We start from the raw sequence: 27,245 nt of genomic DNA on the forward strand, positions 1-27,245 counted from the left end.
CACAGAGCAGTTTCTCAGAAAGCTTCATTCCAGTTTTGAACGGTAGATATTTCCTTTTTCACCATACCTCTCTATGGGCTTCCAAATATCCCTTTGCCAGTTAAACAAGAACAGCCTTAGCCAAAGGCTTCTTGAAGGGAAAGATGTAACTCTGTGAGATGAATTAACAGAACACAGAGCAGTTTCTCAGAAAGCTTCTTTCCAGTTTTGAACGGAAGCTATTTCCTTTTTCACCATAGCACTTTATGGGCTTCCAAATATCACTTTGCCAATTCCACAAGAACAGCCTTAGCGAAAGGCTTCTTGAAGGGAAAGATGTAACTCTGTGAGATGAATTAACAGAACAAAGAGCAGTTTGTCAGAAAGCTTTTTCCAGTTTTGAACGGAAGCTATTTCCTTTTTCACCATAGCCCTCTATGGGCTTCCAAATATCCCTTTGCCAATTCCACAAGAACAGCCTTAGCGAAAGGCTTCTTGAAGGGAAAGATGTAACTCTGTGAGATGAATTAACAGAACACAGAGCAGTTTCTCAGAAAGCTTCTTTCCAGTTTTGAACGGAAGATATTTCCTTTTTTACCATAGCAGTCTATAGGCTTCCAAATATACCTTTGCCAATTCCACTAGAACAGCCTTAGCGAGAGGCTTCTTGAAGGGAAAGATGTAACTCTGTGAGATGAATTAACAGAACACAGAGGAGTTTCTCAGAAAGCTTCTTTCCAGTTTTGAACGGAAGATATTTCTTTTTTCACCAGAGCCCTCTATGGGCTTCCAAATATCCCTTTGCCAATTCCACAACAACAGCCTTAGCGAAAGGCTCCTTGAAGAGAAAGATGTAACTCTGTGAGATGAATTAACAGTACACAGAGCAGTTTCTCAGAAAGCTTCTTTCCAGTTTTGAACGGAAGATATTTCCTTTTTCACCATAGCCCTCTACGGGCTTCCAAATATCCCTTTGCCAATTCCACAAGAACAGCCTTAGCGAAAGGCTTCTTGAAGGGAAAGATGTAACTCTGTGAGATGAATTAACAGAACACAGAGCAGTTTCTCAGAGAGCTTCTTTCCAGTTTTGAACTTGAGATATTTCCTTTTTCACCATAGCCCACTATGGGCTTCCAAATATCCCTTTGCCAATTCCACAAGAACAGCCTTAGCGAAAGGCTTCTAGAAGGGAAAGATGTAACTCTGTGAGATGAATTAACAGAACACAGAGCAGTTTCTCAGAGAGCTTCTTTCCAGTTTTGAGCGGAAGATATTTCCTTTTTCACCATAGCCCTCTATGGGTTTCCAAATATCCCTTTGCCAATTCCACAACAACAGCCTTAGCGAAAGGCTTCTTAAAGGGAAAGATGTAACTCTGTGAGATGAATTAACAAAACACATAGCAGTTTCTCAGAAGCTTCTTTCCAGATTTGAACGGAAGATATTTCCTTTTTCACCATAGCCCTCTATGGGCTTCCAAATATCCCTTTGCCAATTCCACAAGAACAGCATTAGCGAAAGGCTTCTTGAAGGGAAAGATGTAACTCTGTGAGATGAATTAACAGAACACAGAGCAGTTTCTCAGAAAGCTTCTTTCCATTTGTGAACGGAAGATATTTCCTTTTTCACCATAGCCCTCTATGGGCTTCCAAATATCCCTTTGCCAATTCCACAAGAACAGCTTTAGCAAAAGGCTTCTTGAAGGGAAAGATGTAACTCTCTGAGATGAATTAACAGAACACAGAGCAGTTTCTCAGAAAGCTTCTTTCCAGTTTTCTATGGAAGATATTTCCTTTTTCACCATAGCCCTCTATGGGCTTCCAAATATCCCTTTGCCAATTCCACAAGAACAGCCTTAGCGAAAGGCTTCTTGAAGGGAAAGATGTAACTCTGTGTGATAAATTAACAGAACCCAGAGCAGTTTCTCAGAAAGCTTCTTTCCAGTTTTGAACGGAAGATACTTACTTTTTCACCATAGCCCTCTATGGGCTTCCAAATATAACTTTGCCAATTCCACAAGAACAGCCTTAGCGAAAGGCTTCTTGAAGGGAAAGATGTAACTCTGTGAGATGAATTAACAGAACACAGAGCAGTTTCTCAGAAAGCTTCTTTCCAGTTTTGAACGGAAGATATTTCCTTTTTCACCATAGACCTCTATGGGCTTCCAAATATCACTTTGTCAATTCCACAAGAACAGCCTTAGCGAAAGGCTTCTTGAAGGGAAAGATGTAACTCTGTGAGATGACTTAACATAATACAGAGTAGTTTCTCAGAAAGCCTCTTTCCAGTTATGAACGGAAGATATTTCCTTTTTCACCGTAGCCCTCCATTGGCTTCCAAATATCCCTTTGCCAATTCCACAAGAACAGCCTTAGCGAAAGGCTACTTGAAGGGAAAGATGTAACTCTGTGAGATGAATTAACAGAACACAAAGCAGTTTCTCAGATACCTTCTTTCCAGTTGTGAACGGAAGATATTCCCTTTTTCACCATAGCCCTCTATGGGCTTCCAAATATCCCTTTTCCAATTCCACAAGAACAGCCTTAGCGAAAGGCTTCATGAAGGGAAAGTTGTAACTCCGTGAGATGAATTAACAGAGCAAAGAGCAGTTTGTCAGAAAGCTTCTTTCCAGTTTTGAACGGAAGATATTTCCTTTTTCACTGAAGCCCTCTATGGGCTTCCAAATATCCCTTTGCCAATTCCACAGGAACAGCCTTAGCGAAAGGCTTATTGAAGGGAAAGATGTAACTCTGTGAGATAAATTAACAGAACACAGAGCAGTTTCTCAGAAAGCTTCTTTCCAGTTTTGAACGGAAGATATTTCCTTTTTCACCATAGCTCTCTATGGGCTTCCAAATATCCCTTTGCCAATACCACAAGAACAGCCTTAGCGAAAGGCTTCTTGAAGGGAAAGATGTAACTCTGTGAGATGAATTAACAGAACACAGAGCAGTTTCTCAGAAAGCTTCTTTCCAGTTTTGTACGGAAAATATTTCCTTTTTCACCATAGCCCTCTATGGGCTTCCAAATATCACTTTGTCAATTCCAGAAGAACAGCCTTAGCGAAAGGCTTCTTGAAGGGAAAGATGTAACGCTGTGAGATGAATTAACATAATACAGAGCAGTTTCTCCGAAAGCCTCTTTCCAGTTTTGAACGGAAGATATTTCTTTTTCACCGTAGCCCTCCATTGGCTTCCAAATATCCCTTTGCCAATTCCACAAGAACAGCCTTAGCGAAAGGCTTCTTGAAGGGAAAGATGTAACTCTGTGAGATGAATTAGCAGAACACAAAGCAGTTTCTCAGATACCTTCTTTCCAGTTGTGAACGGAAGATATTCCCTTTTTCACCATAGCCCTCTATGGGCTTCCAAATATCCCTTTTCCAATTCCACAAGAACAGCCTTGGCGAAAGGCTTCATGAAGGGAAAGATGTAACTCCGTGAGATGAATTAACAGAGCAAAGAGCAGTTTGTCAGAAAGCTTCTTTCCAGTTTTGAACGGAAGATATTTCCTTTTTCACTGAAGCCCTCTATGGGCTTCCAAATAACCCTTTGCCAATTCCACAGGAACAGCCTTAGCGAAAGGCTTCTTGAAGGGAAAGATGTAACTCTGTGAGATGAATTAACAGAACACAGAGCAGTTTCTCAGAGAGCTTCTTTCCAGTTTTGAACCGAAGATATTTCCTTTTTCACCATAACCCTCTATGGGCTTCCAAATATCCCTTTGCCAATTCCACAAGAACAGCCTTAGGGAAAGGCTTTTTGAAGGTGAAGATGTAACTCTGTGAGACGAATTAACAGAACACAGAGCAGTTTCTCAGAAAGCTTCTTTCCTGTTTTGAACCGAAGATATTTCCTTTTTCACCATAGCCCTCTATGTGTTTCCAAATATCCCTTTGCCAATTCCACAAGAACAGCCTTAGCGAAAGGGTTCTTGAAGGGAAAGATGTAACTCTGTGAGATGAATTTACAGAACACAGAGTAGTTTCTCAGAAAGCTTCTTTCCAGTTTTGAACTTGAGATATTTCCTTTTTCACCATAGCCCTCTATGGGCTTCCAAATATCCCTTTGCAAATTCCACAAGAACAGCCATAGCGAAAGGCTTCTAGAAGGGAAAGATGTAACTCTGTGAGATGAATTAACAGAACACAGAGCAGTTTCTCTAAGAGCTTCTTTCCAGTTTTGAACGGAAGATATTTCCTTTTTCACCATAGCCCTCTATGGGCTTCCAAATATCCCTTTGCCAATTCCACAAGAACAGCCTTATCGAAATGATTCTTGAAGGGAAAGATGTAACTCTGTGAGATGAATTAACAAAACACAGAGCAGTTTCTCAGAAGCTTCTTTCCAGTTTTGAACGGAAGATATTTCCTTTTTCACCATAGCCCTCTATGGGCTTCCAAATATCACTTTGCCAATTCCACAAGAACAGCCTTAGCGAAAGGAATCTTGAAGGGATAGATGTAACTCTGTGAGATGAATTAACAGAACACAGAGCAGTTTCTCAGAAAGCTTCTTTCCAGTTTTCTATGGAAGATATTTCCTTTTTCACCGTAGCCCTCTATGGGCTTCCAAATATCCCTTTGCCAATTCCACAAGAACAGCCTTAGCGAAAGGCTTCTTGAAGGGAAAGATGTAACTCTGAGAGATAAATTAACAGAACACAGAGCAGTTTCTCAGAAAGCTTCTTTCCAGTTTTGAACGGAAGATATTTCCTTTTTCACCATAGCTCTCTATGGGCTTCCAAATATCCCTTTGCCAGTTAAACAAGAACAGCCTTAGCGAAAGGCTTCTTGAAGGGAAAGATGTAACTCTGTGAGATGAATTAACAGAACACAGAGGAGTTTCTCAGAGAGCTTCTTTCCAGTTTTGAACGGGAGATATTTCTTTTTTCACCATAGCCCTCTATGGCCGCCACATATCCCTTTGCCAATTCCACAAGAACAGCCTTAGCGAAAGGCTTCTTGAAGGGAAAGATGTAACTCTGTGAGATGAATTAACAGAACACAGAGCAGTTTCTCAGAAAGCTTCTTTCCAGTTTTGAACGGAAGCTATTTCCTTTTTCACCATAGCATTTTATGGGCTTCCAAATATCACTTTGCCAATTCCACAAGAACAGCCTTAGCGAAAGGCTTCTTGAAGGGAAAGATGTAACTCTGTGAGATGAATTAACAGAACAAAGAGCAGTTTCTCAGAAAGCTTTTTCCAGTTTTGAACGGAAGCTATTTCCTTTTTCACCATGGCCCTCTATGGGCTTCCAAATATCCCTTTGCCAATTCCACAAGAACAGCCTTAGCGAAAGGCTTCTTGAAGGGAAAGATGTAACTCTGTGAGATGAATTAACAGAACACAGAGCAGTTTCTCAGAGAGCTTCTTTCCAGTTTTGAACGGAAGATATTTCCTTTTTCACCATAGCCCTCTATGGGTTTCCAAATATCCCTTTGCCAATTCCACAACAACAGCCTTAGCGAAAGGCTTCTTAGAGGGAAAGATGTAACTCTGTGAGATGAATTAACAAAACACAGAGCAGTTTCTCAGAAGCTTCTTTCCAGTTTTGAACGGAAGATATTTCCTTTTTCACCATAGCCCTCTATGGGCTTCCAAATATCCCTTTGCCAATTCCACAAGAACAGCATTAGCGAAAGGCTTCTTGAAGGGAAGGATGTAACTCTGTGAGATGAATTAACAGAACACAGAGCAGTTTCTCAGAAAGCTTCTTTCCTGTTGTGAACGGAAGATATTTCCTTTTTCACCATAGCCCTCTATGGGCTTCCAAATATCCCTTTGCCAATTCCACAAGAACAGCTTCAGCAAAAGGCTTCTTGAAGGGAAAGATGTAACTCTCTGAGATGAATTAACAGAACACAGAGCTGTTTCTCAGAAAGCTTCTTTCCAGTTTTCTATGGAAGATATTTCCTTTTTCACCATAGCCCTCTATGGGCTTCCAAATATCCCTTTGCCAATTCCACAAGAACTGCCTTAGCGAAAGGCTTCTTGAAGAGAAAGATGTAACCCTGGGAGATAAATTAACAGAACACAGAGCAGTTTCTCAGAAAGCTTCTTTCCAGTTTTGAACGGAAGATATTTCCTTTATCAACATAGCCCTCTATGGGCTTCCAAATATCCCTTTGCCAATTCCACAAGAACAGCCTTAGCGAAAGGCTTCTTGAAGGGAAAGATGTAACTCTGTGAGATGAATTAACAGAACACAGAGCAGTTTCTCAGAGAGCTTCTTTCCAGTTTTGAACGGAAGATATTTCCTTTTTCACCATAACCCTCTATGGGCTTCCAAATATCCCTTTGCCAATTCCACAAAAACAGCCTTAGGGAAAGGCTTTTTGAAGGTGAATATGTAACTCTGTGAGATGAATTAACAGAACACAGAGCAGTTTCTCAGAAAGCTTCTTTCCTGTTTTGAACCGAAGATATTTCCTTTTTCACCATAGCCCTCTATGTGTTTCCAAATATCCCTTTGCCAATTCCACAAGAACAGCCTTAGCGAAAGGGTTCTTGAAGGGAAAGATGTAACTCTGTGAGATGAATTAACAGAACACAGAGTAGTTTCTCAGAAAGCTTCTTTCCAGTTTTGAACTTGAGATATTTCCTTTTTCACCATAGCCCTCTATGGGCTTCCAAATATCCCTTTGCAAATTCCACAAGAACAGCCATAGCGAAAGGCTTCTAGAAGGGAAAGATGTAACTATGTGAGATGAATTAACAGAACACAGAGCAGTTTCTCAGAAAGCTTCTTTCCAGTTTTGAACGGAAGATATTTCCTTTTTCACCATAGCCCTCTATGGGCTTCCAAATATCACTTTGCCAATTCCACAAGAACAGCCTTATCGAAATGATTCTTGAAGGGAAAGATGTAACTCTGTGAGATGAATTAACAAAACACAGAGCAGTTTCTCAGAAGCTTCTTTCCAGTTTTGAACGGAAGATATTTCCTTTTTCACCATAGCCCTCTATGGGCTTCCAAATATCCCTTTGCCAATTCCACAAGAACAGCCTTAGCGAAAGGAATCTTGAAGGGATAGATGTAACTCTGTGAGATGAATTAACAGAACACAGAGCAGTTTCTCAGAAAGCTTCTTTCCAGTTTTCTATGGAAGATATTTCCTTTTTCACCATAGCCCTCTATGGGCTTCAAAATATCCCTTTGCCAATTCCACAAGAACAGCCTTAGCGAAAGGCTTCTTGAAGGGAAAGATGTAACTCTGAGAGATAAATTAACAGAACACAGAGCAGTTTCTCAGAAAGCTTCATTCCAGTTTTGAACGGAAGATATTTCCTTTTTCACCATACCTCTCTATGGGCTTCCAAATATCCCTTTGCCAGTTAAACAAGAACAGCCTTAGCCAAAGGCTTCTTGAAGGGAAAGATGTAACTCTGTGAGATGAATTAACAGAACACAGAGCAGTTTCTCAGAAAGCTTCTTTCCAGTTTTGAACGGAAGCTATTTCCTTTTTCACCATAGCACTTTATGGGCTTCCAAATATCACTTTGCCAATTCCACAAGAACAGCCTTAGCGAAAGGCTTCTTGAAGGGAAAGATGTAACTCTGTGAGATGAATTAACAGAACAAAGAGCAGTTTGTCAGAAAGCTTTTTCCAGTTTTGAACGGAAGCTATTTCCTTTTTCACCATAGCCCTCTATGGGCTTCCAAATATCCCTTTGCCAATTCCACAAGAACAGCCTTAGCGAAAGGCTTCTTGAAGGGAAAGATGTAACTCTGTGAGATGAATTAACAGAACACAGAGCAGTTTCTCAGAAAGCTTCTTTCCAGTTTTGAACGGAAGATATTTCCTTTTTTACCATAGCAGTCTATAGGCTTCCAAATATACCTTTGCCAATTCCACTAGAACAGCCTTAGCGAGAGGCTTCTTGAAGGGAAAGATGTAACTCTGTGAGATGAATTAACAGAACACAGAGGAGTTTCTCAGAAAGCTTCTTTCCAGTTTTGAACGGAAGATATTTCTTTTTTCACCAGAGCCCTCTATGGGCTTCCAAATATCCCTTTGCCAATTCCACAACAACAGCCTTAGCGAAAGGCTCCTTGAAGGGAAAGATGTAACTCTGTGAGATGAATTAACAGTACACAGAGCAGTTTCTCAGAAAGCTTCTTTCCAGTTTTGAACGGAAGATATTTCCTTTTTCACCATAGCCCTCTACGGGCTTCCAAATATCCCTTTGCCAATTCCACAAGAACAGCCTTAGCGAAAGGCTTCTTGAAGGGAAAGATGTAACTCTGTGAGATGAATTAACAGAACACAGAGCAGTTTCTCAGAGAGCTTCTTTCCAGTTTTGAACTTGAGATATTTCCTTTTTCACCATAGCCCACTATGGGCTTCCAAATATCCCTTTGCCAATTCCACAAGAACAGCCTTAGCGAAAGGCTTCTAGAAGAGAAAGATGTAACTCTGTGAGATGAATTAACAGAACACAGAGCAGTTTCTCAGAGAGCTTCTTTCCAGTTTTGAACGGAAGATATTTCCTTTTTCACCATAGCCCTCTATGGGTTTCCAAATATCCCTTTGCCAATTCCACAACAACAGCCTTAGCGAAAGGCTTCTTAAAGGGAAAGATGTAACTCTGTGAGATGAATTAACAAAACACATAGCAGTTTCTCAGAAGCTTCTTTCCAGATTTGAACGGAAGATATTTCCTTTTTCACCATAGCCCTCTATGGGCTTCCAAATATCCCTTTGCCAATTCCACAAGAACAGCATTAGCGAAAGGCTTCTTGAAGGGAAAGATGTAACTCTGTGAGATGAATTAACAGAACACAGAGCAGTTTCTCAGAAAGCTTCTTTCCATTTGTGAACGGAAGATATTTCCTTTTTCACCATAGCCCTCTATGGGCTTCCAAATATCCCTTTGCCAATTCCACAAGAACAGCTTTAGCAAAAGGCTTCTTGAAGGGAAAGATGTAACTCTCTGAGATGAATTAACAGAACACAGAGCAGTTTCTCAGAAAGCTTCTTTCCAGTTTTCTATGGAAGATATTTCCTTTTTCACCATAGCCCTCTATGGGCTTCCAAATATCCCTTTGCCAATTCCACAAGAACAGCCTTAGCGAAAGGCTTCTTGAAGGGAAAGATGTAACTCTGTGAGATGAATTAACAGAACCCAGAGCAGTTTCTCAGAAAGCTTCTTTCCAGTTTTGTACGGAAGATATTTCCTTTTTCACCATAGACCTCTATGGGCTTCCAAATATCCCTTTGCCAATTCCACAAGAACAGCCTTAGCGAAAGGCTTCTTGAAGGGAAAGATGTAACTCTGTGAGATGAATTAACAGAACACAGAGCAGTTTCTCAGAAAGCTTCTTTCCAGTTTTGAACGGAAGATATTTCCTTTTTTACCATAGCACTCTATGGGCTTCCAAATATCCCTTTGCCAATTCCACAAGAACAGCCTTAGCGAAAGGCTTCTTGAAGGGAAAGATGTAACTCTGTGAGATGAATTAACAGAACACAGAGCAGTTTCTCAGACAGCTTCTTTCCAGTTTTGAACGGGAGATATTTCCTTTTTCACCATAGCCCTCTATGGGCTTCCAAATATTCCTTTGCCAATTCCACAAAACAGCCTTAGCGAAAGGCTTCTAGAAGGTAAAGATGTAACTCTGTAAGATGAATTAACAGAACACAGAGCAGTTTCTCAGAGAGCTTCTTTCCAGTTTTGAACGGAAGTTATTTCCTTTTTCACCATAGCCCTCTATGGGCTTCCAAATATCCCTTTGCCAATTCCACAAGAACAGCCTTAGCGAAAGGCTTCTTGAAGTTAAAGATGTAACCCTGGGAGATAAATTAACAGAACTCAGAGCAGTTTCTCAGAAAGCTTCTTTCCGGTTTTGAACGGAAGATATTTCCTTTTTCACCATAGCCCTCTATGGGCTTCCAAATATCCCTTTGCCAATTCCACAAGAACAGCCTTAGCGAAAGGCTTCATGAAGGGAAAGATGTAACTCTGTGAGATGAATTAACAGAGCACAGAGCAGTTTGTTAGAAAGCTTCTTTCCAGTATTGAACGGAAGATATTTCCTTTTTCACCGAAGCCCTCTATTGGCTTCCAAATATCCCTTTGCCAATTCCACAAGAACAGCCTTAGCGAAAGGCGTCTTGAAGGGAAAGATGTAACTCTGTGAGATGAATTAACAGAACACAGAGTGGTTTCTCAGAAAGCTTCTTTCCAGTTTTGAACGGAAGATATTTCCTTTTTCACCATAGCCCTCTATGGGCTTCCAAATATCACTTTGCAAATTCCACAAGAACAGCCTTAGCGAAAGGCTTCTTGAAGGGAAAGATGTAACTCTGTGAGATGAATTAACAGAACACGTAGCAGTTTCTCAGAAAGCTTCTTTCCAGTTTTGCACGGAAGCTATTTCCTTTTTCACCATAGCCCTCTTTAGATGAATTAACAGAACACAGAGCAGTTTCACAGAAAGCTTCTTTCCATTTTTCATCGGAAGATATTTCCTTTTTCACCATAGCCCTCTATGGGCTTCCAAATATCCCTTTGCCAATTCCACAAGAACAGCTTTAGCAAAAGGCTTCTTGAAGGGAAAGATGTAACTCTCTGAGATGAATTAACAGAACACAGAGCAGTTTCTCAGAAAGCTTCTTTCCAGTTTTCTATGGAAGATATTTCCTTTTTCACCATAGCCCTCTATGGGCTTCCAAATATCCCTTTGCCAATTCCACAAGAACAGCCTTAGCGAAAGGCTTCTTGAAGGGAAAGATGTAACTCTGTGAGATGAATTAACAGAACACAGAGCAGTTTCTCAGAGAGCTTCTTTCCAGTTTTGAACGGAAGATATTTCCTTTTTCACCATAACCCTCTATGGGCTTCCAAATATCCCTTTGCCAATTCCACAAGAACAGCCTTAGGGAAAGGCTTTTTGAAGGTGAAGATGTAACTCTGTGTGATAAATTAACAGAACCCAGAGCAGTTTCTCAGAAAGCTTCTTTCCAGTTTTGAACGGAAGATACTTACTTTTTCACCATAGCCCTCTATGGGCTTCCAAATATAACTTTGCCAATTCCACAAGAACAGCCTTAGCGAAAGGCTTCTTGAAGGGAAAGATGTAACTCTGTGAGATGAATTAACAGAACACAGAGCAGTTTCTCAGAAAGCTTCTTTCCAGTTTTGAACGGAAGATATTTCCTTTTTCACCATAGGCCTCTATGGGCTTCCAAATATCACTTTGTCAATTCCACAAGAACAGCCTTAGCGAAAGGCTTCTTGAAGGGAAAGATGTAACTCTGTGAGATGACTTAACATAATACAGAGTAGTTTCTCAGAAAGCCTCTTTCCAGTTTTGAACGGAAGATATTTCCTTTTTCACCGTAGCCCTCCATTGGCTTCCAAATATCCCTTTGCCAATTCCACAAGAACAGCCTTAGCGAAAGGCTTCTTGAAGGGAAAGATGTAACTCTGTGAGATGAATTAACAGAACACAAAGCAGTTTCTCAGATACCTTCTTTCCAGTTGTGAACGGAAGATATTCCCTTTTTCACCATAGCCCTCTATGGGCTTCCAAATATCCCTTTTCCAAATCCACAAGAACACCCTTAGCGAAAGGCTTCATGAAGGGAAAGATGTAACTCCGTGAGATGAATTAACAGAGCAAAGAGCAGTTTGTCAGAAAGCTTCTTTCCAGTTTTGAACGGAAGATATTTCCTTTTTCACTGAAGCCCTCTACGGGCTTCCAAATATCCCTTTGCCAATTCCACAAGAACAGCCTTAGCGAAAGGCTTCTTGAAGGGAAAGATGTAACTCTGTGAGATGAATTAACAGAACACAGAGCAGTTTCTCAGAGAGCTTCTTTCCAGTTTTGAACGGAAGATATTTCCTTTTTCACCATAACCCTCTATGGGCTTCCAAATATCCCTTTGCCAATTCCACAAAAACAGCCTTAGGGAAAGGCTTTTTGAAGGTGAATATGTAACTCTGTGAGATGAATTAACAGAACACAGAGCAGTTTCTCAGAAAGCTTCTTTCCTGTTTTGAACCGAAGATATTTCCTTTTTCACCATAGCCCTCTATGTGTTTCCAAATATCCCTTTGCCAATTCCACAAGAACAGCCTTAGCGAAAGGGTTCTTGAAGGGAAAGATGTAACTCTGTGAGATGAATTAACAGAACACAGAGTAGTTTCTCAGAAAGCTTCTTTCCAGTTTTGAACTTGAGATATTTCCTTTTTCACCATAGCCCTGTATGGGCTTCCAAATATCCCTTTGCAAATTCCACAAGAACAGCCATAGCGAAAGGCTTCTAGAAGGGAAAGATGTAACTATGTGAGATGAATTAACAGAACACAGAGCAGTTTCTCAGAAAGCTTCTTTCCAGTTTTGAACGGAAGATATTTCCTTTTTCACCATAGCCCTCTATGGGCTTCCAAATATCACTTTGCCAATTCCACAAGAACAGCCTTATCGAAATGATTCTTGAAGGGAAAGATGTAACTCTGTGAGATGAATTAACAAAACACAGAGCAGTTTCTCAGAAGCTTCTTTCCAGTTTTGAACGGAAGATATTTCCTTTTTCACCATAGCCCTCTATGGGCTTCCAAATATCCCTTTGCCAATTCCACAAGAACAGCCTTAGCGAAAGGAATCTTGAAGGGATAGATGTAACTCTGTGAGATGAATTAACAGAACACAGAGCAGTTTCTCAGAAAGCTTCTTTCCAGTTTTCTATGGAAGATATTTCCTTTTTCACCATAGCCCTCTATGGGCTTCAAAATATCCCTTTGCCAATTCCACAAGAACAGCCTTAGCGAAAGGCTTCTTGAAGGGAAAGATGTAACTCTGAGAGATAAATTAACAGAACACAGAGCAGTTTCTCAGAAAGCTTCATTCCAGTTTTGAACGGAAGATATTTCCTTTTTCACCATACCTCTCTATGGGCTTCCAAATATCCCTTTGCCAGTTAAACAAGAACAGCCTTAGCCAAAGGCTTCTTGAAGGGAAAGATGTAACTCTGTGAGATGAATTAACAGAACACAGAGCAGTTTCTCAGAAAGCTTCTTTCCAGTTTTGAACGGAAGCTATTTCCTTTTTCACCATAGCACTTTATGGGCTTCCAAATATCACTTTGCCAATTCCACAAGAACAGCCTTAGCGAAAGGCTTCTTGAAGGGAAAGATGTAACTCTGTGAGATGAATTAACAGAACAAAGAGCAGTTTGTCAGAAAGCTTTTTCCAGTTTTGAACGGAAGCTATTTCCTTTTTCACCATAGCCCTCTATGGGCTTCCAAATATCCCTTTGCCAATTCCACAAGAACAGCCTTAGCGAAAGGCTTCTTGAAGGGAAAGATGTAACTCTGTGAGATGAATTAACAGAACACAGAGCAGTTTCTCAGAAAGCTTCTTTCCAGTTTTGAACGGAAGATATTTCCTTTTTTACCATAGCAGTCTATAGGCTTCCAAATATACCTTTGCCAATTCCACTAGAACAGCCTTAGCGAGAGGCTTCTTGAAGGGAAAGATGTAACTCTGTGAGATGAATTAACAGAACACAGAGGAGTTTCTCAGAAAGCTTCTTTCCAGTTTTGAACGGAAGATATTTCTTTTTTCACCAGAGCCCTCTATGGGCTTCCAAATATCCCTTTGCCAATTCCACAACAACAGCCTTAGCGAAAGGCTCCTTGAAGGGAAAGATGTAACTCTGTGAGATGAATTAACAGTACACAGAGCAGTTTCTCAGAAAGCTTCTTTCCAGTTTTGAACGGAAGATATTTCCTTTTTCACCATAGCCCTCTACGGGCTTCCAAATATCCCTTTGCCAATTCCACAAGAACAGCCTTAGCGAAAGGCTTCTTGAAGGGAAAGATGTAACTCTGTGAGATGAATTAACAGAACACAGAGCAGTTTCTCAGAGAGCTTCTTTCCAGTTTTGAACTTGAGATATTTCCTTTTTCACCATAGCCCACTATGGGCTTCCAAATATCCCTTTGCCAATTCCACAAGAACAGCCTTAGCGAAAGGCTTCTAGAAGAGAAAGATGTAACTCTGTGAGATGAATTAACAGAACACAGAGCAGTTTCTCAGAGAGCTTCTTTCCAGTTTTGAACGGAAGATATTTCCTTTTTCACCATAGCCCTCTATGGGTTTCCAAATATCCCTTTGCCAATTCCACAACAACAGCCTTAGCGAAAGGCTTCTTAAAGGGAAAGATGTAACTCTGTGAGATGAATTAACAAAACACATAGCAGTTTCTCAGAAGCTTCTTTCCAGATTTGAACGGAAGATATTTCCTTTTTCACCATAGCCCTCTATGGGCTTCCAAATATACCTTTGCCAATTCCACAAGAACAGCATTAGCGAAAGGCTTCTTGAAGGGAAAGATGTAACTCTGTGAGATGAATTAACAGAACACAGAGCAGTTTCTCAGAAAGCTTCTTTCCATTTGTGAACGGAAGATATTTCCTTTTTCACCATAGCCCTCTATGGGCTTCCAAATATCCCTTTGCCAATTCCACAAGAACAGCTTTAGCAAAAGGCTTCTTGAAGGGAAAGATGTAACTCTCTGAGATGAATTAACAGAACACAGAGCAGTTTCTCAGAAAGCTTCTTTCCAGTTTTCTATGGAAGATATTTCCTTTTTCACCATAGCCCTCTATGGGCTTCCAAATATCCCTTTGCCAATTCCACAAGAACAGCCTTAGCGAAAGGCTTCTTGAAGGGAAAGATGTAACTCTGTGAGATGAATTAACAGAACCCAGAGCAGTTTCTCAGAAAGCTTCTTTCCAGTTTTGTACGGAAGATATTTCCTTTTTCACCATAGACCTCTATGGGCTTCCAAATATCCCTTTGCCAATTCCACAAGAACAGCCTTAGCGAAAGGCTTCTTGAAGGGAAAGATGTAACTCTGTGAGATGAATTAACAGAACACAGAGCAGTTTCTCAGAAAGCTTCTTTCCAGTTTTGAACGGAAGATATTTCCTTTTTTACCATAGCACTCTATGGGCTTCCAAATATCCCTTTGCCAATTCCACAAGAACAGCCTTAGCGAAAGGCTTCTTGAAGGGAAAGATGTAACTCTGTGAGATGAATTAACAGAACACAGAGCAGTTTCTCAGACAGCTTCTTTCCAGTTTTGAACGGGAGATATTTCCTTTTTCACCATAGCCCTCTATGGGCTTCCAAATATTCCTTTGCCAATTCCACAAAACAGCCTTAGCGAAAGGCTTCTAGAAGGTAAAGATGTAACTCTGTAAGATGAATTAACAGAACACAGAGCAGTTTCTCAGAGAGCTTCTTTCCAGTTTTGAACGGAAGTTATTTCCTTTTTCACCATAGCCCTCTATGGGCTTCCAAATATCCCTTTGCCAATTCCACAAGAACAGCCTTAGCGAAAGGCTTCTTGAAGTTAAAGATGTAACCCTGGGAGATAAATTAACAGAACTCAGAGCAGTTTCTCAGAAAGCTTCTTTCCGGTTTTGAACGGAAGATATTTCCTTTTTCACCATAGCCCTCTATGGGCTTCCAAATATCCCTTTGCCAATTCCACAAGAACAGCCTTAGCGAAAGGCTTCATGAAGGGAAAGATGTAACTCTGTGAGATGAATTAACAGAGCACAGAGCAGTTTGTTAGAAAGCTTCTTTCCAGTATTGAACGGAAGATATTTCCTTTTTCACCGAAGCCCTCTATTGGCTTCCAAATATCCCTTTGCCAATTCCACAAGAACAGCCTTAGCGAAAGGCGTCTTGAAGGGAAAGATGTAACTCTGTGAGATGAATTAACAGAACACAGAGTGGTTTCTCAGAAAGCTTCTTTCCAGTTTTGAACGGAAGATATTTCCTTTTTCACCATAGCCCTCTATGGGCTTCCAAATATCACTTTGCAAATTCCACAAGAACAGCCTTAGCGAAAGGCTTCTTGAAGGGAAAGATGTAACTCTGTGAGATGAATTAACAGAACACGGAGCAGTTTCTCAGAAAGCTTCTTTCCAGTTTTGCACGGAAGCTATTTCCTTTTTCACCATAGCCCTCTTTAGATGAATTAACAGAACACAGAGCAGTTTCACAGAAAGCTTCTTTCCATTTTTCATCGGAAGATATTTCCTTTTTCACCATAGCCCTCTATGGGCTTCCAAATATCCCTTTGCCAATTCCACAAGAACAGCTTTAGCAAAAGGCTTCTTGAAGGGAAAGATGTAACTCTCTGAGATGAATTAACAGAACACAGAGCAGTTTCTCAGAAAGCTTCTTTCCAGTTTTCTATGGAAGATATTTCCTTTTTCACCATAGCCCTCTATGGGCTTCCAAATATCCCTTTGCCAATTCCACAAGAACAGCCTTAGCGAAAGGCTTCTTGAAGGGAAAGATGTAACTCTGTGAGATGAATTAACAGAACACAGAGCAGTTTCTCAGAGAGCTTCTTTCCAGTTTTGAACGGAAGATATTTCCTTTTTCACCATAACCCTCTATGGGCTTCCAAATATCCCTTTGCCAATTCCACAAGAACAGCCTTAGGGAAAGGCTTTTTGAAGGTGAAGATGTAACTCTGTGTGATAAATTAACAGAACCCAGAGCAGTTTCTCAGAAAGCTTCTTTCCAGTTTTGAACGGAAGATACTTACTTTTTCACCATAGCCCTCTATGGGCTTCCAAATATAACTTTGCCAATTCCACAAGAACAGCCTTAGCGAAAGGCTTCTTGAAGGGAAAGATGTAACTCTGTGAGATGAATTAACAGAACACAGAGCAGTTTCTCAGAAAGCTTCTTTCCAGTTTTGAACGGAAGATATTTCCTTTTTCACCATAGGCCTCTATGGGCTTCCAAATATCACTTTGTCAATTCCACAAGAACAGCCTTAGCGAAAGGCTTCTTGAAGGGAAAGATGTAACTCTGTGAGATGACTTAACATAATACAGAGTAGTTTCTCAGAAAGCCTCTTTCCAGTTTTGAACGGAAGATATTTCCTTTTTCACCGTAGCCCTCCATTGGCTTCCAAATATCCCTTTGCCAATTCCACAAGAACAGCCTTAGCGAAAGGCTTCTTGAAGGGAAAGATGTAACTCTGTGAGATGAATTAACAGAACACAAAGCAGTTTCTCAGATACCTTCTTTCCAGTTGTGAACGGAAGATATTCCCTTTTTCACCATAGCCCTCTATGGGCTTTCAAATATCCCTTTTCCAAATCCACAAGAACAGCCTTAGCGAAAGGCTTCATGAAGGGAAAGATGTAACTCCGTGAGATGAATTAACAGAGCAAAGAGCAGTTTGTCAGAAAGCTTCTTTCCAGTTTTGAACGGAAGATATTTCCTTTTTCACTGAAGCCCTCTACGGGCTTCCAAATATCCCTTTGCCAATTCCACAGGAACAGCCTTAGCGAAAGGCTAATTGAAGGGAAAGATGTAACTCTGTGAGATAAATTAACAGAACACAGAGCAGTTTCTCAGAAAGCTTCTTTCCAGTTTTGAACGGAAGATATTTCCTTTTTCACCATAGCTCTCTATGGGCTTCCAAATATCCCTTTGCCAATACCACAAGAACAGCCTTAGCGAAAGGCTTCTTGAAGGGAAAGATGTAACTCTGTGAGATGAATTAACAGAACACAGAGCAGTTTCTCAGAAAGCTTCTTTCCAGTTTTGAACGGAAAATATTTCCTTTTTCACCATAGCCCTCTATGGGCTTCCAAATATCACTTTGTCAATTCCAGAAGAACAGCCTTAGCGAAAGGCTTCTTGAAGGGAAAGATGTAACGCTGTGAGATGAATTAACATAATACAGAGCAGTTTCTCCGAAAGCCTCTTTCCAGTTTTGAACGGAAGATATTTCCTTTTTCACCGTAGCCCTCCATTGGCTTCCAAATATCCCTTTGCCAATTCCACAAGAACAGCCTTAGCGAAAGGCTTATTGAAGGGAAAGATGTAACTCTGTGAGATGAATTATCAGAACACAAAGCAGTTTCTCAGATACCTTCTTTCCAGTTGTGAACGGAAGATATTCCCTTTTTCACCATAGCCCTCTATGGGCTTCCAAATATCCCTTTTCCAAATCCACAAGAACAGCCTTAGCGAAAGGCTTCATGAAGGGAAAGATGTAACTCCGTGAGATGAATTAACAGAGCAAAGAGCAGTTTGTCAGAAAGCTTCTTTCCAGTTTTGAACGGAAGATATTTCCTTTTTCACTGAAGCCCTCTACGGGCTTCCAAATATCCCTTTGCCAATTCCACAGGAACAGCCTTAGCGAAAGGCTTATTGAAGGGAAAGATGTAACTCTGTGAGATAAATTAACAGAACACAGAGCAGTTTCTCAGAAAGCTTCTTTCCAGTTTTGAACGGAAGATATTTCCTTTTTCACCATAGCTCTCTATGGGCTTCCAAATATCCCTTTGCCAATACCACAAGAACAGCCTTAGCGAAAGGCTTCTTGAAGGGAAAGATGTAACTCTGTGAGATGAATTAACAGAACACAGAGCAGTTTCTCAGAAAGCTTCTTTCCAGTTTTGAACGGAAAATATTTCCTTTTTCACCATAGCCCTCTATGGGCTTCCAAATATCACTTTGTCAATTCCAGAAGAACAGCCTTAGCGAAAGGCTTCTTGAAGGGAAAGATGTAACGCTGTGAGATGAATTAACATAATACAGAGCAGTTTCTCCGAAAGCCTCTTTCCAGTTTTGAACGGAAGATATTTCCTTTTTCACCGTAGCCCTCCATTGGCTTCCAAATATCCCTTTGCAATTCCACAAGAACAGCCTTAGCGAAAGGCTTCTTGAAGGGAAAGATGTAACTCTGTGAGATGAATTATCAGAACACAAAGCAGTTTCTCAGATACCTTCTTTCCAGTTGTGAACGGAAGATATTCCCTTTTTCACCATAGCCCTCTATGGGCTTCCAAATATCCCTTTTCCAATTCCACAAGAACAGCCTTAGCGAAAGGCTTCATGAAGGGAAAGATGTAACTCCGTGAGATGAATTAACAGAGCAAAGAGCAGTTTGTCAGAAAGCTTCTTTCCAGTTTTGAACGGAAGATATTTCCTTTTACACTGAAGCCCTCTATGGGCTTCCAAATATCCCTTTGCCAATTCCACAGGAACAGCCTTAGCGAAAGGCTTCTTGAAGGGAAAGATGTAACTCTGTGAGATGAATTAACAGAACACAGAGCAGTTTCTCAGAGAGCTTCTTTCCAGTTTTGAACGGGAGATAATTCCTTTTTCACCATAGCCATCTATTGGCTTCAAAATATCCCTTTGCCAATTCCACAAGAACAGCCTTAGGGAAAGGCTTCTTGAAGGGAAAGATGTAACTCTGTGAGATGAATTAACAGAACCCAGAGCAGTTTCTCAGAAAGCTTCTTTCCAGTTTTGTACGGAAGATATTTCCTTTTTCACCATAGACCTCTATGGGCTTCCAAATATCCCTTTGCCAATTCCACAAGAACAGCCTTAGCGAAAGGCTTCTTGAAGGGAAAGATGTAACTCTCTGAGATGAATTAACAGAACACAGAGCAGTTTCTCAGAAAGCTTCTTTCCAGTTTTCTATGGAAGATATTTCCTTTTTCACCATAGCCCTCTATGGGCTTCCAAATATCCCTTTGCCAATTCCACAAGAACAGCCTTAGCGAAAGGCTTCTTGAAGGGAAAGATGTAACTCTGTGAGATGAATTAACAGAACACAGAGCAGTTTCTCAGAGAGCTTCTTTCCAGTTTTGAACGGAAGATATTTCCTTTTTCACCATAACCCTCTATGGGCTTCCAAATATCGCTTTGCCAATTCCACAAGAACAGCCTTAGGGAAAGGCTTTTTGAAGGTGAAGATGTAACTCTGTGTGATAAATTAACAGAACCCAGAGCAGTTTCTCAGAAAGCTTCTTTCCAGTTTTGAACGGAAGATACTTACTTTTTCACCATAGCCCTCTATGGGCTTCCAAATATAACTTTGCCAATTCCACAAGAACAGCCTTAGCGAAAGGCTTCTTGAAGGGAAAGATGTAACTCTGTGAGATAAATTAACAGAACACAGAGCAGTTTCTCAGAAAGCTTCTTTCCAGTTTTGAACGGAAGATATTTCCTTTTTTACCATAGGCCTCTATGGGCTTCCAAATATCACTTTGTCAATTCCACAAGAACAGCCTTAGCGAAAGGCTTCTTGAAGGGAAAGATGTAACTCTGTGAGATGACTTAACATAATACAGAGTAGTTTCTCAGAAAGCCTCTTTCCAGTTTTGAACGGAAGATATTTCCTTTTTCACCGTAGCCCTCCATTGGCTTCCAAATATCCCTTTGCCAATTCCACAAGAACAGCCTTAGCGAAAGGCTTCTTGAAGGGAAAGATGTAACTCGGTGAGATGAATTAACAGAACACAAAGCAGTTTCTCAGATACCTTCTTTCCAGTTGTGAACGGAAGATATTCCCTTTTTCACCATAGCCCTCTATGGGCTTCCAAATATCCCTTTTCCAATTCCACAAGAACAGCCTTAGCGAAAGGCTTCATGAAGGGAAAGATGTAACTCCGTGAGATGAATTAACAGAGCAAAGAGCAGTTTGTCAGAAAGCTTCTTTCCAGTTTTGAACGGAAGATATTTCCTTTTTCACTGAAGCCCTCTATGGGCTTCCAAATATCCCTTTGCCAATTCCACAGGAACAGCCTTAGCGAAAGGCTTATTGAAGGGAAAGATGTAACTCTGTGAGATAAATTAACAGAACACAGAGCAGTTTCTCAGAAAGCTTCTTTCCAGTTTTGAACGGAAGATATTTCCTTTTTCACCATAGCTCTCTATGGGCTTCCAAATATCCCTTTGCCAATACCACAAGAACAGCCTTAGCGAAAGGATTCTTGAAGGGAAAGATGTAACTCTGTGAGATGAATTAACAGAACACAGAGCAGTTTCTCAGAAAGCTTCTTTCCAGTTTTGAACGGAAAATATTTCCTTTTTCACCATAGCCCTCTATGGGCTTCCAAATATCACTTTGTCAATTCCAGAAGAACAGCCTTAGCGAAAGGCTTCTTGAAGGGAAAGATGTAACGCTGTGAGATGAACTAACATAATACAGAGCAGTTTCTCCGAAAGCCTCTTTCCAGTTTTGAACGGAAGATATTTCCTTTTTCACCGTAGCCCTCCATTGGCTTCCAAATATCCCTTTGCCAATTCCACAAGAACAGCCTTAGCGAAAGGCTTCTTGAAGGGAAAGATGTAACTCTGTGAGATGAATTATCAGAACACAAAGCAGTTTCTCAGATACCTTCTTTCCAGTTGTGAACGGAAGATATTCCCTTTTTCACCATAGCCCTCTATGGGCTTCCAAATATCCCTTTTCCAATTCCACAAGAACAGCCTTAGCGAAAGGCTTCATGAAGGGAAAGATGTAACTCCGTGAGATGAATTAACAGAGCAAAGAGCAGTTTGTCAGAAAGCTTCTTTCCAGTTTTGAACGAAAGATATTTCCTTTTACACTGAAGCCCTCTATGGGCTTCCAAATATCCCTTTGCCAATTCCACAGGAACAGCCTTAGCGAAAGGCTTCTTGAAGGGAAAGATGTAACTCTGTGAGATGAATTAACAGAACAAAGAGCAGTTTCTCAGAGAGCTTCTTTCCAATTTTGAACGGGAGATAATTCCTTTTTCACCATAGCCATCTATTGGCTTCAAAATATCCCTTTGCCAATTCCACAAGAACAGCCTTAGGGAAAGGCTTCTTGAAGGGAAAGATGTAACTCTGTGAGATGAATTAACAGAAACCAGAGCAGTTTCTCAGAAAGCTTCTTTCCAGTTTTGTACGGAAGATATTTCCTTTTTCACCATAGACCTCTATGGGCTTCCAAATATCCCTTTGCCAATTCCACAAGAACAGCCTTAGCGAAAGGCTTCTTGAAGGGAAAGATGTAACTCTGTGAGATGAATTAACAGAACACAGAGCAGTTTCTCAGAAAGCTTCTTTCCAGTTTTGAACGGAAGATATTTCCTTTTTTACCATAGCACTCTATGGGCTTCCAAATATCCCTTTGCCAATTCCACAAGAACAGCCTTAGCGAAAGGCTTCTTGAAGGGAAAGATGTAACTCTGTGAGATGAATTAACAGAACACAGAGCAGTTTCTCAGAAAGCTTCTTTCCAGTTTTGTACGGAAGATATTTCCTTTTTCACCATAGACCTCTATGGGCTTCCAAATATCCCTTTGCCAATTCCACAAGAACAGCCTAGCGAAAGGCTTCTTGAAGGGAAAGATGTAACTCTCTGAGATGAATTAACAGAACACAGAGCAGTTTCTCAGAAAGCTTCTTTCCAGTTTTCTATGGAAGATATTTCCTTTTTCACCATAGCCCTCTATGGGCTTCCAAATATCCCTTTGCCAATTCCACAAGAACAGCCTTAGCGAAAGGCTTCTTGAAGGGAAAGATGTAACTCTGTGAGATGAATTAACAGAACACAGAGCAGTTTCTCAGAGAGCTTCTTTCCAGTTTTGAACGGAAGATATTTCCTTTTTCACCATAACCCTCTATGGGCTTCCAAATATCCCTTTGCCAATTCCAGAAGAACAGCCTTAGGGAAAGGCTTTTTGAAGGTGAAGATGTAACTCTGTGTGATAAATTAACAGAACCCAGAGCAGTTTCTCAGAAAGCTTCTTTCCAGTTTTCAACGGAAGATACTTACTTTTTCACCATAGCCCTCTATGGGCTTCCAAATATAACTTTGCCAATTCCACAAGAACAGCCGTAGCGAAAGGCTTCTTGAAGGGAAGGATGTAAGTCTGTGAGATGAATTAACAGAACACAGAGCAGTTTCTCAGAAAGCTTCTTTCCAGTTTTGAACGGAAGATATTTCCTTTTTCACCATAGGCCTCTATGGGCTTCCAAATATCACTTTGTCAATTCCACAAGAACAGCCTTAGCGAAAGGCTTCTTGAAGGGAAAGATGTAACTCTGTGAGATGACTTAACATAATACAGAGTAGTTTCTCAGAAAGCCTCTTTCCAGTTTTGAACGGAAGATATTTCCTTTTTCACCGTAGCCCTCCATTGGCTTCCAAATATCCCTTTGCCAATTCCACAAGAACAGCCTTAGCGAAAGGCTTCTTGAAGGGAAAGATGTAACTCTGTGAGATGAATTAACAGAACACAAAGCAGTTTCTCAGATACCTTCTTTCCAGTTGTGAACGGAAGATATTCCCTTTTTCACCATAGCCCTCTATGGGCTTCCAAATATCCCTTTTCCAATTCCACAAGAACAGCCTTAGCGAAAGGCTTCATGAAGGGAAAGATGTAACTCCGTGAGATGAATTAACAGAGCAAAGAGCAGTTTGTCAGAAAGCTTCTTTCCAGTTTTGAACGGAAGATATTTCCTTTTTCACTGAAGCCCTCTATGGGCTTCCAAATATCCCTTTGCCAATTCCACAGGAACAGCCTTAGCGAAAGGCTTATTGAAGGGAAAGATGTAACTCTGTGAGATAAATTAACAGAACACAGAGCAGTTTCTCAGAAAGCTTCTTTCCAGTTTTGAACCGAAGATATTTCCTTTTTCACCATAGCTCTCTATGGGCTTCCAAATATCCCTTTGCCAATACCACAAGAACAGCCTTAGCGAAAGGCTTCTTGAAGGGAAAGATGTAACTCTGTGAGATGAATTAACAGAACACAGAGCAGTTTCTCAGAAAGCTTCTTTCCAGTTTTGAACGGAAAATATTTCCTTTTTCACCATAGCCCTCTATGGGCTTCCAAATATCACTTTGTCAATTCCAGAAGAACAGACTTAGCGAAAGGCTTCTTGAAGGGAAAGATGTAACGCTGTGAGATGAATTAACATAATACAGAGCAGTTTCTCCGAAAGCCTCTTTCCAGTTTTGAACGGAAGATATTTCCTTTTTCACCGTAGCCCTCCATTGGCTTCCAAATATCCCTTTGCCAATTCCACAAGAACAGCCTTAGCGAAAGGCTTCTTGAAGGGAAAGATGTAACTCTGTGAGATGAATTATCAGAACACAAAGCAGTTTCTCAGATACCTTCTTTCCAGTTGTGAACGGAAGATATTCCCTTTTTCACCATAGCCCTCTATGGGCTTCCTAATATCCCTTTTCCAATTCCACAAGAACAGCCTTAGCGAAAGGCTTCATGAAGGGAAAGATGTAACTCCGTGAGATGAATTAACAGAGCAAAGAGCAGTTTGTCAGAAAGCTTCTTTCCAGTTTTGAACGGAAGATATTTCCTTTTACACCGAAGCCCTCTATGGGCTTCCAAATATCCCTTTGCCAATTCCACAGGAACAGCCTTAGCGAAAGGCTTCTTGAAGGGAAAGATGTAACTCTGTGAGATGAATTAACAGAACACAGAGCAGTTTCTCAGAGAGCTTCTTTCCAATTTTGAACGGGAGATAATTCCTTTTTCACCATAGCCATCTATTGGCTTCAAAATATCCCTTTGCCAATTCCACAAGAACAGCCTTAGGGAAAGGCTTCTTGAAGGGAAAGATGTAACTCTGTGAGATGAATTAACAGAACCCAGAGCAGTTTCTCAGAAAGCTTCTTTCCAGTTTTGTACGGAAGATATTTCCTTTTTCACCATAGACCTCTATGGGCTTCCAAATATCCCTTTGCCAATTCCACAAGAACAGCCTTAGCGAAAGGCTTCTTGAAGGGAAAGATGTAACTCTGTGAGATGAATTAACAGAACACAGAGCAGTTTCTCAGAAAGCTTCTTTCCAGTTTTGAACGGAAGATATTTCCTTTTTTACCATAGCACTCTATGGGCTTCCAAATATCCCTTTGCCAATTCCACAAGAACAGCCTTAGCGAAAGGCTTCTTGAAGGGAAAGATGTAACTCTGTGAGATGAATTAACAGAACACAGAGCAGTTTCTCAGACAGCTTCTTTCCAGTTTTGAACGGGAGATATTTCCTTTTTCACCATAGCCCTCTATGGGCTTCCAAATATCCCTTTGCCAATTCCACAAAACAACCTTAGCGAAAGGCTTCTAGAAGGTAAAGATGTAACTCTGTAAGATGAATTACCAGAACACAGAGCAGTTTCTCAGAGAGCTTCTTTCCAGTTTTGAACGGAAGTTATTTCCTTTTTCACCATAGCCCTCTATGGGCTTCCAAATATCCCTTTGCCAATTCCACAAGAACAGCCTTAGCGAAAGGCTTCATGAAGAGAAAGATGTAACTCTGTGAGATGAATTAACAGAGCACAAGCAGTTTGTTAGAAAGCTTCTTTCCAGTATTGAACGGAAGATATTTCCTTTTTCACGGAAGCCCTCTATTGGCTTCCAAATATCCCTTTGCCAATTCCACAAGAACAGCCTTAGCGAAAGGCGTCTTGAAGGGAAAGATGTAACTCTGTGAGATGAATTAACAGAACACAGAGTGGTTTCTCAGAATGCTTCTTTCCAGTTTTGAACGGAAGATATTTCCTTTTTCACCATAGCCCTCTATGGGCTTCCAAATATCCCTTTGCCAATTCCACAAGAACAGCCTTAGCGAAAGGCTCCTTGAAGGCAAAGATGTAACCCTGAAATATGAATTAAAAGAACACAGAGCAGTTTCTCAGAAAGCTTCTTTCCAGTTTTGAACGGAAGATATTTCCTTTTTCACCATAGCCCTCTATGGGCTTCCAAATATCCCTTTGCCAATTCCACAACAACAGCCTTAGCGAAAGGCTTCTTGAAGGGAAAGATGTAACTCTGTGAGATGAATTAACAGAACACGGAGCAGTTTCTCAGAAAGCTTCTTTCCAGTTTTGCACGGAAGCTATTTCCTTTTTCACCATAGCCCTCTTGAGATGAATTAACAGAACACAGAGCAGTTTCACAGAAAGCTTCTTTCCATTTTTCATCGGAAGATATTTCCTTTTTCACCATAGCCCTCTATGGGCTTCCAAATATCCCTTGCCAATTCCACAAGAACAGCCTTAGCGAAATGATTCTTGAAGGGAAAGATGTAACTCTGTGAGATGAATTAACAGAACACAAAGCAGTTTCTCAGAAAGCTTCTTTCCCGTTGTGAACGGAAGATATTTCCTTTTTCACCATAGCCCTCTATGGGCTTCCAAATATCCCTTTGCCAATTCCACAAGAACAGCCTTAGCGAAAGGCTCCTTGAAGGGAAAGATGTAACCCTGTGAGATGAATTAACAGAACACAGAGCAGTTTCTCAGAAAGCTTCTTTCCAGTTTTGAACGGAAGATATTTCCTTTTTCACCATAGCCCTCTATGGGCTTCCAAATATCCCTTTGCCAATTCCACAAGAACAGCCTTAGCGAAAGGCTTCTTGAAGGGAAAGATGTACCTCTGTGAGATAAATTAACAGAACACAGAGCAGTTTCTCAGAAAGCTTCTTTCCTGTTTTGAACTGAAGATATTACGTTTCTCACCATAGCCCTCTATCGGCTTCAAAATATCACTTTGCCAATTCCACAAGAACAGCCTTAGCGAAAGGCTTCTTGAAGGGAAAGATGTAACTCTGTGAGATGAATTAACAGAACACAGAGTACTTTCTCAGAAAGCTTCTTTCCAGTATTGAACGGAAGATATTTCCTTTTTCACCATAGCCCTCTATGGGCTTCCAAATATCCCTTTGCCAATTCCACAAGAACAGCCTTAGCGAAAGGCTCCTTGAAGGGAAAGATGTAACCCTGTGAGATGAATTAACAGAACACAGAGCAGTTTCTCAGAAAGCTTCTTTCCAGTTTTGAACGGAAGATATTTCCTTTTTCACCATAGCCCTCTATGGGCTTCCAAATATCACTTCGCCAATTCCACAAGAACAGCCTTAGCGAAAGGCTTCTTGAAGTGAAAGATGTAACTCTGTGAGATGAATTAACAGAACACAGAGCAGTTTGTAAGAAATCTTCTTTCCAGTTTTCAATGGAAGATATTTCCTTTTTCACCATAGCCCTCTAAGGGCTTCCAAATATCCCTTTGCCAATTCCACAAGAACAGCCTTAGCGAAAGGCTTCTTGAAGGGAAAGATGTAACTCTGTGAGATAAATTAACAGAACACAGAGCTGTTTCTCAGAAAACTTCTTTCCAGTTTTGAACGGAAGATATTTCCTTTTTCACCATAGCCCTCTATGGGCTTCCAAATATCCCTTTGCCAATTCCAGAAGAACAGCCTTAGCGAACGGCTCCTTGAAGTGAAAGATGTAACTGTGTGAGATGAATTAACAGAACAGAGAGCAGTTTCTCAGAAAGCTTCTTTCCAGTTTTGAACGGAAGATATTTCCTTTTTCACCATAGCCCTCTATGGGCTTCCAAATATCCCTTTGCCAATTCCACAAGAACAGCCTTAGCGAAAGGCTTCTTGAAGGGAAAGATGTAACTCTGTGAGAT

Source organism: Chlorocebus sabaeus, chromosome 17 (genome assembly GCF_047675955.1).
Source record: "Chlorocebus sabaeus isolate Y175 chromosome 17, mChlSab1.0.hap1, whole genome shotgun sequence".
In the NCBI taxonomy this organism is placed as follows: domain Eukaryota; kingdom Metazoa; phylum Chordata; class Mammalia; order Primates; family Cercopithecidae; genus Chlorocebus; species Chlorocebus sabaeus.